The 16,710-nt window shown below is 43.0% G+C and overlaps 1 protein-coding gene and 1 pseudogene across 1 annotated transcript in view; one reads left to right on the top strand and one right to left on the bottom strand.

Moving 5' to 3' along the window:
• LRP1B (LDL receptor related protein 1B) overlaps positions 1-16,710 on the bottom strand; it is a 1,602,836-nt gene that overhangs the window by 874,067 nt on the left and 712,059 nt on the right. The window lies entirely within an intron of this gene.
• On the top strand, positions 15,017-15,846 carry LOC149867625 (uncharacterized; annotated as a pseudogene).

Raw genomic sequence — 16,710 nt, 5'->3', positions numbered from 1 at the left:
TCCATATAGGAGAGCTCTAACTCTGGTTATACAGCTTGAAATGTTGAAGAGTCATGAAAAGGGAAACTCTGTTCCCTACTGTTGATCAGGCCTGCTCTCCAAATGGTGTTGCCTTTCTTTTAGGCTCTCTAGTCCTCTGAGAAGGTATCCTTTACTTGCTACAGCAAGACTGAGAGCAGTAATTTCTTGTCAATTTTTGCAGTAAGGACTTTGTACTGTGGGTATAGTCTTCAAGAATGAAGTGTGAGTGACTGGAAATTTAGGAGTAGCTCTTACATGCTATTGCCAACTTCATTCAATTTATCAGAGCTTTGATGACAATGGGACAGTTCTAGTACACTACAGTATAGCAACTTTCATTGCCTTCCAGTGCTTGTCTGTCCCACTCCTCTTCCCCACTGCCTTGAGACCTCACATAAATGGGAGAGGGGGAAAAGCATCTGTTTTGTTAATATATGACAGCTTAATGTGTAGGTTTTTGGTAGCCGGCATCCATAACATTTCACGAAGTAGATGGTATTCCTTAAAGAAAAGCAAGGTCGCATTCAGGGAACAGGTTAGGGGGTTGTCAGTAATAACTTTTTATTAGGAAAAAATGAGAAGAATAATTCTTAATATAACTGCATTTCTCTCATGGCACACTGCATGCAAATGAGTGGTAATCCCAAAGCATATTTGAATGGAAGAAAAGGTTCAGAAAAGACACATGCACTCAGATGTCTCCTTTGAGTGCTATTATAAAAAAAAAAGTTGCAGAAATCACCCATCTGATGAGCTGTACACCTTCTAATATATACCTGATGAGCCAATATATATCACTCTCACTGAACACTGGCTTGGAAATTCAATGCTGTTTATGAACTGCATTTGATAGCTACAAACATGTGTTGCGTATTTCGTTTGTTCAAAGATTTGTTGCTCCTTTTTTTTTTCTCTCTCTATGCTTTGTGTCATGTGGCCTGGTTTTGAATTATAGATAGAAAATTGCTCATAAGAGAAAAAAAGTTTGCAAAGAACTGTCAGAGTTCACCTTGCTCAGAAAAGCACACTCTACTCTTTTCTAAGTACATGAAAAAGCCACTTAATGAGTAGATGCATTTTTTATGAATCAGCCTTTTAATCTCTGCAGTTTTCTATCACCAAAGAGCTTAAAGACATATTAAACCTCTTTGAATTCTGCAGTGCTCTCATTACCATGCAAGTTGGCTGCAATACTCCTTTTAGGAACAGTGACTTTTTTTAGAAAAAAAAAAAAAAGAACATACTTTGTTCAAAGGCAGTTACTACTAGGTACCTTTAACCAGCTACTTTTAAATTCACAGATTAGATCATACAAAATTATCATCATGCTCGCATTTTAAAATTTATTTAGCATTTTTTTTAGTTGTACCTCAGGGCCTTGTTAATAATTTAAGCAGTTCCTAGAGCTCTTAACCCCTGGACTATCCACACATAAACACCTGCAACTAGCTTTAGGGCTGCATCCCCACAAGCGGCAATGTGCATTTCCCTGGGGACAACTAGCAATGGCACAGCTTGTTTTTACCCTGGAATCTCCTGGAGCCAAAAGCCCCTCCCCCCTCACTGCAGAGCAGCAGCATGGGAAATACCAGCATGTGCAGTGTGTGGTGCCGCAGACAGGCCTGTGGCACCACATATTTCATGCCCGTGCTCATCCGGATGCATCCTACCCATCTTATTTTCTATCAATGCATAGTAACTCCCCATAAATAAGCCACCCAAGTTATAGTCCTCCAGCATCCCAGGATGCAGTGTTCTCTACCCACCCTCCTGTTCATTGTGGACAAACTTTCCAAGCCCTGAATTCCACTGCCTGGGGGCAGTTCTGGCAGCAAGCCAACTCCCTGTCCCCCCCTTGGGGGTGTGACCTTTCCACCTACAGGGGTGCAAGCCCAGGCAAACAGGCTACAGAGCACATGCCAGCTAGCTAGGTTGCAGGGCATAGACAGGTCCAGGACTGGAGTCTAGAAGGGGTAGGGGAGGACACAAAGATAGGGGTCTGGATCAGGTCCCTAGGAACCGTGTCTACCTTCCCAAGGCAGGGGCAGTAGCTCCCCCAAAAATTCCTTCCGTCACTACTCCCGCCTTCCAGCCACTCCAGGAAGCACAACCTGCACCCCCTATACCTCAATCCCAAAGCCCAATTTATGAAAACATTAGATCTTCTTTACTTCCTCTTTATTTCCTTTTATTTCTTTTTTTTTACTTTTTATTTCAGCCTTCAGAGGCTGACTTCCTTCATTTCACCACCTTTCCCCCACTCCCATTTCCTTTCCTTTTTCCATTTCATTACCCACACACATCCCACTAACTATATACCGCCCAGCTTCATGGTCCTGCCCTTCCCCCCTCCCCCCACCCCTCCTGCCCTGAGCAGGGGCAGAGGCCTGTCCTGGCTTTCCAGCCCTGTGGTGGTAACTCACAGCTGTCACTCATAGTCAGGCCCCTGCTTGCCAACCCTCTGGTGGCAATTCACAGCTGTGTAAGTAGGGGTCAGCCAGAGAACGTTTTTAGCTTTAAGGTGTGACTGCTCCAAACTGAAGCCAGCACCAACAACAATTAACATCTGAGCAGCTCAAAGTGCAATGTGTAAGAAGGTGCTTAGGCAGATAACTTAAAAGACGTATTAAAAAGGAGGTCTATCTGCAGAAGGCATCAATTACATATACCAGGCATACTGTGCACACCTTGTTTGAATGGTAAAGACAATTCTACAAATTTGCTACAGTCCATAACCATCACGTTTCATCCCCTGCCCCCGCAAACTCCTAAAAATTGGATATAACATCTTCCTGTAAAGCATTCCAGAAAGAGTAGCCTAATATACACTTCTTTGTTTAAAGTGAATTCCAAATACTGCTGAAGATAACAAGATTACTTACAGTTGTTAAAGTATTCACAGATTTCCTCTCTGTGAAGACTGACTGTCAGGAAAAAAAGCTGAGAAGCTTGAAAAACAAATAAAAGCTAATGGGGACAATAATATAAATGTCAATTTTCAATACATTTTCAAGAAATGGTCAAATCACAAGATTACAGACCCTCAAATCATAAGATGACTTAAAATTTGGAGACTTTCTTCAAAAGATACATTCTTTTTCCTTATTTCCTGAGTCCTCAGGCTGTACTAGTTCCATATATTTAAGACTTTCTTCACAATAATGAAGATTAGGAACTTTATTTTTGATGACAGTTGAAATTCCAGCAGGTTATTATATCATGAGAAGCACTGGCAAATATAGTCTCTGGATTTTCATATTTAACTTTAAAGAAAGATGCAAACATATGCATTATGCAAAATAATCAACAGATTTAATTTGGGAAGCAGAGAATACACATCAGTGTAGATACTGGCTTTATTATTAACTGCCTTACAATGCATGGATCTTTAAATAACGGAAAAGTCAGGTCCTTCAAGGAAGGAGATAAATCATTGTTTTTCTCTCACTCCAAAGAGACACCTAGAAATGATATTACCAATGAGATACTTGTTGATCCCCACTGATATATAATAAAGGAAAGTCTGAGTTTATATTGTCTTGGTTGTCCTGTTCTTCAGGAGCATTTGCCATGCTTATCATGCTGGCGCCATTTATAGTACACTACTTTCATTAAAAATATCACTGCTTAATAGACTTGACCAGTGGTGCTCAAACATTTGGCCTCACGGGCCAGATGAGTGGTGCAGACTTGGTCCATGAGATGATCTGGTCCATGGGCCTGGCCCCACACACTGTCTTGGGCCCACCACCCCAGCTTGGCCCCATGTGCTGGATCAGGTCCGTGGGGCTTGTAAATTTGAGAATGGGGAGTAGTTGCAGGTTTAATTGCCACCACCTCTGCAATGCCAAATTTCTGTACCCCTGGGGAACCCTGCAAGCCAGACCACACAGCTCTGGCTCAGGCCAGGAGTCTCACACTCCTTGACTAGACCCATATTTACATACCAAATTCCTGAAAAATGTGTCCTGGATAATGATTAAGTTAAATGTGTAAAATGGGGGAAAAGAAAATCACATGAGAATTTTTCAGTGATGAATCAGCCCCAAATATCTAATCCTAATGAGAAAGTCCTAATGTGTTTCAGTTTGTAAAGAGTTCTGAAAAAGTTCTAACATTTAACTAAACGTGTTTCAGAGCTTCATTTACTTTCATCTCAAGTTTCTCAAGTCAGAAGAAAGCAAAAGAAACGTCTCCTGTGTTCCCTGAATAATAGGAAATTAACATTGCACCACACTGGATTATAATACATCTTAAAGGCTTTGAATATATTTTGTTCAACCCTGGCAGTCCCCTAACAACAGTTATTTTTAACAACAGAAAAGTGAGTGTGTGGTAAAAATGTTAGGCTGAAGCATTTAAACCTAACACTATTTAAATCAGGGCTGTCCAAGTGGTGGCTCACAAGCAGCATATAGCCCCTGAGGGTTTACCAGGCAGCCTTGGGCTTCTGGTCCAGGTGCCGCTCCTAACTCTGCTCTGCCAGAGTCCCCAGGTTCCCACTTCCTCTACAAGTTTCTGCTGCCTACCCCTTCCCTTATAGGCACAATGAAGCAACTTGCCCCACAGGGCTGAGGGATCTCATTCAGTATCAATGTTGGTGCTTGTTGCAGGAATTACCTACCACCCAGGGGTCCCCTGCATTGCAGTGCATTGGCAAGGCACAGGAAGGAGGAGGGGCCTGTATGGTGCAGCCACCACAGTTGGAGGAAGATGGTGGAGGAAGTGCATAGTGTGTGGGGTTTGTGTGTGCTTCAGCAGCCCACATGGTATGACTGGGGGAGTTGCTCAGTATAGCATGCAGGCCACGTAACACTTGCCCATGTTTGGCAGGGTCTGCACAGTGCGTGGCCACCCCCAGCCCCCAAGAAGGACAGCCCTGATTTAAGCTATTAAATATAAGCAGCATGATATCTTAGTGGCAGTGAGCACATGCAAAGCCCCTTGCATTTAGTAGAAGTATGTGACTCTTTCAAAAAAAAAATCTTGTTCTACATTGCTAGGTAGGTGTTAATTTTAGCTTTTACATTAAAATGGTAATGTTTAGCTTTCCAGTCATTATGGCCAAAAATACAAGACCCAACTTTAAAACCCCTACACTTTTTTTTTTTTTAATAAATATTGAACAAAGTAGTTCCATTCACTTCCTTTAAAAGGATTACAAAAGATGAATAAAGGTTCCAGAATCTGGCCTATTTTGTAACTTAGAGTGCCAAGTTCACTGCTTTGGCATGTATGTACTTAGAACGAAATTTGTATATTCAAGCCAGTATGATTTTATGTATTGCGGAAAGTTTAGTAGAGCAAATATCTGCATAATTGAGTTGGTTGATACAAAAAAGAGAAGAAACAGCTGTTCAGCCACATGTATGCCTTAACTCTGGGGAAGCATTAGCTTTCCACATCTGCATAGTTTCACTTCTGCATTGGGAGGGGGCACTACGTACAAGTGGCACCAGGGAAAACAAATACAGTAAGGTATCCTGTACTCTGAGCCTGACAAGTATCCATGAAGATATAAAACTGTATTATACAAAGTTTCAGTTATGCCTTCCTCTTTTCTGGAGAGCAAGTATTTCATGGTCATGCAGCGGAAATGTGTGCTGTGGCTAGGAGATTAGTATCTATCACAGCAGATAGCCTGTTTATAGTGATGATATGGCTTCCTTTCATTATGATACTGGGGATTTTCAGGGCTTGGAAGACAGATTTTCTGCTTCTACCAATTCCCTCAGTCTAAGGGAAGCATTACAAAAAAACTGGATGAAATCCAACTCCCAAGTAGCCTTGGACTCTGCAGCTTAGCTGTAAGTTTTACATTAGGATGGCAGGGCTGGACCTTACATTTCAAGCATATTTCTGTTTATTCATACCCTAAAATGTTGCCTACCTATCAAAATAGCAGATTTCTGAAATAAGTGAAATGTATGCCATATTCTTTTAATGCATCATTTTTCATATATTTGGCCATGATGCTCTTTGTATGTGAACTGTATTTTACAATATATCATGAGAGTGGAAATGTGAAACTCGCCAATGCAATGAAATGAGAAAATGACCTTCTGGATGGATTTTTCCTATTTAATCCTCAGGACTGTATATTTTGTGTAGAGTGAATTTTCTGCCCCTAATTTAATGTCAAAAACAAGCGTGAACAATGGAAAATCATCACATCTATACTTTCTGCTTTAGTGAGTTTCAAGCACGTTGCCAAATGACTGTAAACTTGTAATGGGGTCCCAGTAGCCTGGCATTGATGCTGAACAATAAAGGCAGATTTATAGAGGTACATAGCTATAACAGTCTTTTTTTCAACTGTACATCCAAAAAGCTTCTTATAAACCTGTTCAAACAATAAATCAGAACTGGTTATTTACTTCAAAGCAGTTAAGTCATTTGCTGTTAACTTTAAAATTAAAACATAATTTAGTATCAATAGCTGTCCTATCAAGCCCATGTGCTTGAGAGAAGGAAACTGGCTACTTTAGGCTACAGGTTTTGGGCAACTGTAGTCACCCTCCCACAAAAACAGGTGTACAGCCTTCCATCTTCTCATCACAATGAATGCCTATTCTATCACCTTCTTTCTATATCATGAACTTCACAAAAACAGTCTCCTTTTCTCAAATATAATGCTCTTACTTTAATGTGTTCCCATTAAGATGCTAAACTGTCAATAATTAACATTTTAAAGATAAAGAAAATATTTTAACAACACATGGATTTACTTCTTTAGTAAAACTTCATTAAGGAAGATGACTTAGGGGGAAAATAGCTTAATATAAAAAGTGAGTTCAGGCCTCTTAGATCTATTTTTTGAGGGAAAATGTGAAAAAAAAAAGTTGTTATAATTAGGTTTTTAAGTGGAAACTCATACATAAGGATTTGTCGTACCAGGCAGGGATTACCAAAGAAGCGACACTGATAACTCAATATTTTAAGTATTGTGCATTTTCTTAGTTGAATCAGCATAAGATGTATACTTTAATTTTATAGGCTGCATGTAGAACTGAAAAACAAATATGCCAAAGTTATTTGCTACTAGCAATACGTGGATAGACTAATATTAAATAAGAAGCTACTTTGCATTACCAGTTCAAGCTTTGCTTCTTTTTCCAAAGGGAATTATTAGATTCAATTAACTAAAATATTCTCAGAAACTAATATGTGTCTTCCCTGCTTAGCATTTGTTATATTTTCAAATGAAAAAGTTATATATATTTCATAATTTGGGACTGAAGTGTTCTAAACATGGAAGTTTACCTTTCTGTCTCATGCATATTAAGAGAACAGAAGAAATGAAGAATGTTATACTGTGCAAAAGCTTGCTGATGGCTGGGAAAATGAATTTTATTGGAACAGAGATTTAGAATGCAATGGAAATCTATTAAAGAAAATATACTAGTGTAATTTGAATCTAGGCTTACCGATATTATTAGCAGAAACATTAAAAATATATATCATTCTGATCAGAAATAAATACTGTCTAGTCACTTTGTAGTTGATTCAATATTCTACAAGCCATAAAACAACAATACCTACTTTTTATATTTGTGCAGTAAACAGTGCTCTCCCTTTTTCGCTTCTTCCAAAGACTTCTAGAATAGTAAAAGGCTTCCGGAGGTAATTAAGGCTATCCTCATACCCAGACATATGCATTGCTATAACATGGAATAATCAGTATCAAGAGCTGACTGCACCAATATGTTGCTCTTCTGGAATGCTGCCAGTCACCCAAAAGCTGAGTGTTAACATACACTGGTTTAATGTCACTAAGCTTTAGATTCCATAACTCATAATGTGTATTAAATAAGAATAAACAAGATTTGCTTTACCCTAAAACTGTGAACACTGGTAGTCAGTGATAAAGTCTATACTCATATTATTGTTATCTCATCATCCCTCCCATCTCTTTGTTTCAGTTGCTTTTTTTCCATTTGTTCCATTTTGTCTTAAACTAAAATGGTAAGCTCAGAATCAGGGCTGTTGTCTTACTGGCCAAGCAGCAAGAGAAGGATTCAGACACAAGACCAGGGTGGGACACTTAGGCCATGTGTAGACAAAATGACAGGCATGTGTGCAAGATACTTTAAACCAGGCTAAACGCTTTTGCTCCGCTTAAATGGTGCTGGTGTTTGCACGCGTTGGCGGTGTATTGAGCATTAATTACAGCTGCTGTAGCACACTCATAATGCACCTTAAATAACTTTGCTGAGGAGTTTTAGTTTGCTGGCCCTACCAGCCACAGAGCGAAGCACCAGGTTCTGCGCAGCTCAGGGGCTCTGCAGGAAGCCCTGCAGGCAGCCTAGCAGCAGTCCAGGAAAGCAGGCTGTGCCCAAGAGAGGGAGGAAGAAGAGCAGTGAGCCTGATCTTTCCCCCCCACCCCAGAGTCTGCCTGTCTGCCTGAGCTGCACAGGGGCTTGCTGCTTCCCTCCATGGCTGCAGTGCCTCCTGGGACAGCCAGAGCTGAGTGCCTGTGGGTATGTGCTGCCTTGGGGGGACCGCCGCTGCTGTGGAAGGAAGAACCAGCTCTCCCCATTCCCCCCCGCAGCCCAAGGACCACTCCACCTGCCAGTAGCTTGCTCTCCCCTCCCTGCCACTGGAGAGGCATGTAAGTAGGGTGTGTGCATGACATGGGGGTTTGATTGGCCCTAAATTGAAGTGGTGTTTTTAAAAACCCACTGTTTTAAAAACACTGCTTCAATTTAGGGCCCCCTGCTTTGTCTCCACACCCCCTCAGGTACTAAAATGATGCAAAAAATTAAATCAAAAATAGAATTAACAACAAAAATGGATATTTGTGCTCTTTTGCCAATTATTACTGTTCTCTTTTCTGTAAAAAGACCTGATAAGCAAACACCTTGGATGCATCTTATTCATGGCTTGATTTTTCCAATCCCAATGTAAGAACTTCAGCATAAAGAGGAATGAAATGATTTGAAGCTACATACGATGTGGATTATAAGTGTATGGACTATTACAACTAGAGATGCATCGATACATCGGTCCAATATCAGATAGGCACCAATACAAAGAAAACTGACTATCAGAAATCGGCTTTTTTGGCCTGACATGGCCGATAATGTGGCCAATAAATGCCCTGTGCATGTGTGTGACTGCAGTGTAGCATGTAGGCAACAAGGAGCACAGCCTGGCAGCTTGGACAGCGGTGTGTTGCTACTAACTCTATAGTCATGGAAGGGAAGGGAAAAGGGAAGGGGCTTGGTGGGGGGAAGATAGAGGCCCCTGCGGTGAGGGAGGGAGTGGGGCTGGGTTCCCAGCAAGGGCTGGGCTGGGTTGGGTTGTACTCAGGGCAGGTGGTGGCAGCACTGGGAGAGAGGGCTGTGGAGGGGCTACAGCGAATTTTGGAGAGGCTGCAACCCCCTCTCATAGCCCCCTGCCCAGCCCCCTCACTCGGAAGGTCCCAGTGTAGCACTGGCCCCTGCCCGCAATGGCAGCCCAAGCTACCCTGTGCCCCCCGGATGAACCATGGCTCTGTCCCATGCCCTGCCCTAGCCTGGCAGGGCAGCACCTACCGCAGCCCCAGCCCCATGCCCTCCCTTACTGCAGGAGCCTCAATCTGCTCCCCCAAGATCCCTCCCTTCCCCTCCCCTTCCACCACAACATATTTACCAGCCAGACACTGCTCTTCAAGCTGCCAGGCTGAGAACTGGAAATCAGATTGGTATCAGTCAATATGCCACCTTAAAAATCGGCTATTGGTATGGGCTCAAAAAATCTCTATTGGTGCACCCCTAATTACACCATTTATAATAATTATTTGATTTTTGTAATTTTATCACTTTGGAACCAGCTTCTGTCTAGCAGTTCAGTAATTAAACTACTACTGACACTTATTCCTTCCACTGGAAATCAAGCCTGGTTTATGTAGTCAGCTAGACTGATGCAAGCATGTAAGTGCTGCACACTTGAAGGACTCTCAAAATGAATGTGCACTATGCTGAATACTGCTGAACTAAAATGGAAAAACAAAACCATGAGCCTTCGTATTTTATTTTTTAATTTTTTCTAAAGGAATTAGGTATTCAGGTGAAATAGTAGTGTATGGGCTGAAGATGCTGAGAAAAGCCAAAAAGACAGTCTTGGAACCATGTATGGTGACAGGTATTCAAGCATTCTTCAATCAGCTCATTATTTTTGCTTATATGGTGTGACAGAGATTGTATGTAATTATGCATGCACAGAATATTCAAACTTTATCATCAACTCAAGAACTGTCATGGTGAATGTGTAGCCCAACATATCAAACTGCAGCTGTTCTGTGACATGTTGATAAAATACAGGCCTTATAAGCAGTGACAGGAGAGTCCAACCTTCTTGAACACTCCTGCCCCTCTCCCCTCATTAAATTATTTCTAAACATTAAATCACTTTGTTTCCAAAATGCCTGTGAATTTCACAGTTTAAACTTGAGTTTGCCAGAACTGATTTGCTCCATGTAAAAGGTTTCTGTAACAATGATTTTTTTTCAATTTTAGAACAAATGCTGCATTCACTGACATCTCAAACTGTATAACCTAAAACAAGGGTTATTATGTTCAAAACCACTCACATATAAGGCCGAGCTGTATTTTAACTTGCTTATTAAATAAAATCAAAGCCTCCTTCAGTTATTCAGCTTTTAAAGACCTAATCTAAGTCCAATGAAGTCAAACATCAGAATTTTCCCAGTGACTTCAATGGGTCTAATCCCAGACCCTTTACGGAGTTAATATAAATACTAGCGCAGAGATAAATAGTTCTGTCAACTGGAAATAAATGTTATGAGCTAGTCCTTGTTCATGACTACCCCAAGTGTTAATAAATAAAAAAGAAATGAATGAATAAACAAACACACACACAAATTAGAGCCCCCTCCCATTTAAATTTGTTATTCAGTTTTAAATTTCTCCATTCCATGTTGGTGCATGTACATGTTTCAAGAGCTCTTGCTACAACATTAAACAGAGAGCCTGTATCATGCCCAGTACAAAATCTGATGGTATTTTTACACTCTACTTAAGTACCCAGAACCAATTAGCCCTGGCAAAATAGGGCTCAGCATGGGCTCATTTGCCTAACTTTCAGCATAGAATACCGCATCTGATTAGATAAGCCTTCCTTTATCATTATATTAGAGTAGAGGTTTCCAGCCTTTGGCAGTCCACACACCATGTCTAGGGCATGATGGGAAAGATAACTGTGATCAGTCAAAAGCATGTGAATATCTACACTTACAATTCAAAGGGGTGTGCACCTCCATAAAAATTTTTTTAGGGGTCCACAAATGAAAAAAGGTTGAAAACCTCTGTATTAGAGACATTGGTTCTGTTTCCATCCAAAGTGATTTTTGCAAGTTCTCAGTCAGTAATCTCAGGCTAGGTCTAGACATTACACCTATCATGCTTCAAGCATGCAGAAAGTGCTCTGAAGCCATAAGTGAATAGACATTCATGGCTCTTAGGACACTTAAAAATGGCTGACTGCACTCTAAATTAATCTGCGATGGATGAGGCTAAAGCACTTTATCGAATGTCTGTGCCAGATCCCACTGAGGGTTCACAGAGCATGATCACTGCTATCCCAGGTGGTGTTGCCAGGGTGGCTCTCTAGCCTTGGGAAGAGCTTATTTGCTTTGCGTGAGCCCTGCTCCCCCAAGTGTTATTGATCCTCTTCCTCAGAAGGGGTGCCCAAGCAAGAGTGCCCCCCCAGGGGAAGGGGGCCAGGGTCTCTCTTCCTGCAACAGCCCCAGCCCCACAGTGCACAGCTGCCTGGTCAGGAGAACAATGGGAGAAGGGGGCTGAGATCACTCCTTTCACAGCCACTGCTGACAGTCACTAAATGGGGGGGAGGCAGGGCTGGGGAGAGAGGCCACTCCCGCGGCCTCCAGGGAGGCCTTAGGGAGTACCTCTAGTGGTCACAAAGACCAATACCTTCCCACTGAAGAGCGAACAACTGTTTAGTTTACTCATCTTCAACTTGTAGTGCTTTAAGTAAAGCACAAGAGAGTGCTTCTGTCAGGGGCTTTTGAACATCTGTACTTAACCTTACTCTGTCGAACTGATCCCAGTGCACAGAGCTAGGAGTGGGCAGCACCAGGCTCCAGAGTCAAAAATGTGGTACGTAGGTCAGAGAGGGGGCACTACAGGGCCAAGTGGGGCAGACCTGAGTGCCAGGCCACACTCCGCACATGTAGAGCCAGTCAGGGCAGGCTCTGAGCCCTGGGGCCTGATCCTGGCATCTGGGTACTCAGGGCCCAATCCCTGTGTTCAGAGCCATTACAGGATCCTATCCTGGTGTGTGGTAGCCAGCCAAGATTGCATGGGGCCTTATCAAGGTGTGCAGAGCCAGACAGAGGCAGGTTACGCCAAATCCTGACATGGAAGTCTTAATCTAACTTTTCATATGTCCCACACCACTCAATTGGCCCATGGGACCAAAAGTTTGAGCACCATTGAATTACTACAAAATAGTTCGGGTGCTTAAGATGTATTTCATAGCTCTTGTGCTTACATTTCTTCATTGTAAAAATGATGAACAAAACAATCTGGCAGTTGTCTCTGGCTTTGAACCTCATGCTTTTTGCAATTCACAGGTTAGATTGCAGTAGTGCCAGTGGATTCCTACCATCAGCTGTGTAGAAATTTACAGAGAAATTGTAATTGGTATTTTAATAGATGGGAATGCCTTTTTATTAACATCATCCAAATTTCACTGAAGTTAAGGGAAAACCTACCTTAGATTTAATAGACTTTGGATAAGGCCTTAATATTCGGCACTTCGTTATTTCATTATTTATTTTAATGAAATAGAGGCATTAATAAATTAGTGGTCAGGCGTAAGTGTTAAATTAGCTGCCAATTAGGCTAATTGAAGAAAAGTTTGGCAGACTCTTGGGTACTTCCCTAACTTTGCCTTAAAAATATAGCAAAGGAGTCTGAAAAGAGAGAAGCTACATGTCATCAAAACAGAAAGAGAATTTATGAGTAAAAATCAGGAAAATCTTAGTAAATGATGGAATAAAAATGCATAGTTTGGAGACGGTATTTTTAGCAGTAAATTATTTATTGTATATTTTAACGTCAGTTTAGAATAGCATCAGAGAGAGAGCTTAAAAATAACTAAAATCTCAAACCATGCTCTGTACTTACAACAGTAAAACTTTTATTAGCACCCACAGAACTGAGCTACATAAAGCAACATAGCTTACAGAGCCACTAACTTTGCTAGGCCCTGGGCCTGGGCCTGGGCTTCCCTTAGGGTAAAAGATCATACAAGAGCCTGAAGTCTGTGGCCCAGGGAGGATAAAGGGGTTCTGGGAACTGCTACTGTCAAAGATAGTTGCTTAGATACAGATGGAAAAGATGGGTATTGTGACCTTAGAAGATGTAGCACTGTTTTTGTTTCACTTGACCTTTCATTACCCTGGAATAAATGGATTTTTCAGTTTGAACAGTCAACAAACTAAACTGTCCATAGAGGGAAACTGATGGCACATATGCCATAAAAAATAGGAAGGAAGAGGCTTTGCTACATAAGGGTTCTGGACCTACTGGAAATTTCCTGGCTCTTGAAGTCCTCTCAGCCTTAAGAAGGTAAAAATTGTTTAGCTGCTACTCCATTCGTATTTAAGGAACAGTTAAAGGAGTATTCTGTAAAAATTACAACAAAACATCTTAATGACATGAACTTCATAGGTTTGTAGAAAAGTATATGTTATATTTAAAACACGAATCATTATGTTTCATTGTATATTATAGAAATGTGATACTCGATTTTTTAATAATTTAAATTTCAGATGAATGAATCATCCTTCAGTTTGATATAAACAAATTTGTAAAATGTCTCACATTTTGGATTCCCAAAAAACTAATTAGATATTCATTTTAGATGATTACAGAATAGACAATTATTTTAGTCTATCTTCTAAAACCTTGCTAACAAAACTAAACAGTTAAGACATCTTACAAGCAGAATAATTTAATCAAAGACTATTATATATATAAAATGTTTACAATATAGGTCAGTCCTCAACAGATTTATGCTGGTTCAAGATAATTTACATGGTATGTTTAGCAAACAAATGATGGGTGCAGTGAAATCCTTATTTTTTTTCCATTTATTATTTACAAAATTCCCCCTCAGTACTTGGAAACAATTGTCTTTTCCATATTCATCCCTACAGCAGGAGGAGTCTCTTTGCTGGGTATTAGGATGATAATATTTGCATCTTGGGGAACACTGGATTTGCAGCTGAATAAAGGCTTTAATCTGTGGCCTCAGCAGAGCTGCTCACCACAAGGCAGAATGATATATTAAAAGTAACATTGTAAACACTTATGCAAGCATTTTCCTAACAATGGAAGCTGGGGAGCAGGAGCAGAGGGAGCAGGGTGCACGTGTGCCACCTTACCTTGGCAGTGAAGGCAGCAGCTGCAGAGGAGACAGCGGCAGGGGCAGCAGCAGCTGATTTCCCCCTAAGATAAGTGGGGCAGAGGGTACAGCAAGCTGAGGCGGATCCAGAGGGGAAGCCCTCCGGAGCCGCCTTAGCTCGCCTGACAGGGAGCCATGCTCCTGAACCACGCGCAGGCAGCGAGCACAAAGGAGTGCACACAAACAGGCACACTCTGTAAGGGCGCGCTAGCGTTTGCGCCAGCGTTCACGTAAGGCGGGCGCGAGGTAGCTGCCCAGAGTGGCACCTCCAGTTAGCAAAAGCAGCAGGTGCAGCTCTGCAGACATGGTGCAGATGTGAAGCACAGCTGCCAGGGGCCCCACCTGGGTGCGGCTGCCTGCCATGGGCTCTTCTGAGACCTCCATCCAGATGGAGCTTATGGCGGGGTCAGTGGCACCTTGCCGCCCTGTCTGTGGGGGGTGCTCAGTGGGATCGGGGGGATTGATGGTCCCCTTGCCTGTCCCTCCTGTGCACGACTTAGGGCCCTGGAGGAGCAGGTGAGGGAGCTCCAGGTTGAGATGAGCAGGCTGTGGGGGCTCAGGGATGCAGAGGATGCAGGCCCCGTTGCCCACTGTACAGCCCCCACAGGAGACGCAGCCAACGCAGGAGTGACAGAAGGTGTCCAAATCCAGAGCTGCTAGGCCTAGAGTGGTGAAAGCTCCCCAGGTTCACCTGGGGAACAAGTTCGATGCCCTGGCAGTTGTGATGGAGAAAGACAGTGAAATTGCCTCCGGCAGGGACAATGCCACTCCCCATATGATAAAGAATGGGCAGAGAGCGAACACCAGCAGGAAGAAACGCCGGGTCCTCATCATCGGACGCTCCATCCTATGAGGACTGGAAGGTCCCATTTGTCGGCTTGACCCCATGACGCGAGAGGTCTGCTTCATGCCTGGGGCTCAGGTTAGAGACATCACGGAGAGGATCCCGGCCTACAGCTGACCTGCAGATCAGTACCCCATGGTTGTCATCCATGTGGGGATGAATGACGCGGCCAGGGGCAACCCTGACCGCATTATGAAGAAATTCAAGGCTCTAGGGGACAAGCTTAAGGAGACAGGAGCGCAGGTGGTATTCTCCTCTCTTCTTCTGGTGAGTAGGCGGGGACAGTGACACAAGGCCTGTATTGGAGAGGTCAACTGGTGCTTATGCAGTTGGTGCTGGCAGGCAGGCCTTGGGTTGTTTGATAATGACCCATGCTTTCGGGCAGGGGACTTGTTGGGGTGGGATGGGCTTCACCTCTCTCCTAAAGACAAGCGTGTCTTCTCTTCCAGGTTGGCTGATTTCGTAAGGCGAGCTTTAAACTAGCATCACCGAGGGAGGGGACCACAGGAAGACAAGGAGACACAACCCAAGCAAGACAGGTGACAAATGCAAGGAGTGCCCAGGTAAGAAACAGGGGTCCAAACCGTCTCCCAAATCAGAGGGTGGCACACGCAGCTAGGCAAGGCCTTAAATGCCTATGTACCAATGCTCGTAGTATGGGGAATAAACAGGAGGAACTCACCCTCAGAATAGCCAGTTCAGACCCAGACATAATAGGGCTTACAGAAACTTGGTGGGATAAATCCCACAACTGGGCAGTTAACATTATGGGCTATAGGCTTTACAGGTGGGATAGAGAAAGAAGAAAAGGTGGGGGTGGGGCGCTCTATGTCAAAGAGCAATACACATCCTCTGTCAGCAAAATGGGGTCAAAGGAAGGGCAAACTGAAGTGTTCTGAGTCCAGATACAAGGAGGCCATGGGGAGAGGGATCTAACAGTAGGGGTCTATTACAGACCTCCCAACCCAGGGGAGGAGCTAGACCAGGAATTTTCAGGCCAGCTTGCAGAGGCACTTAAGGCAAAGGATGTACTTGTCATGCGTGATTTAAATTACCCAGACATCTGCTGGGAGGAACAGTCATCCAGGTTGGACCGTTTCAGGAGGTTCCTGGCCAAGATACAGGACAGGACCTCCACTTAATTCAGGAGGTGCACAGTCCCACCAGAGGAAATGCCCTGTTGGACCTGGTCCTGGCCACAGGCGAGGACCTGGTAAGGGGCCTCCAGGTCCTTGACCACCTGGGTGACAGTGATCATCGCTTGCTGGAATTCACCATACAGCGCAGGGTGTCAAGGGTCTGCAGCAAGGTGGTATTCCTAGACTTCAAGAGGGCCAACTTCAACGAGTTGAGATTACTGGAAGAGGTGCTGGGGTTCTTGAGAGCATGGGAGCTCAGTGCCCAAGATGAGT

The sequence above is a fragment of the Crocodylus siamensis genome, chromosome 4 (genome assembly GCF_052110815.1).
Source record: "Crocodylus siamensis isolate JL-2025a chromosome 4, ASM5211081v1, whole genome shotgun sequence".
In the NCBI taxonomy this organism is placed as follows: Eukaryota; Metazoa; Chordata; order Crocodylia; family Crocodylidae; genus Crocodylus; species Crocodylus siamensis.
Note: the sequence above shows the minus strand (reverse complement) of the source record. Positions and strands in the feature narration are given on the sequence as shown.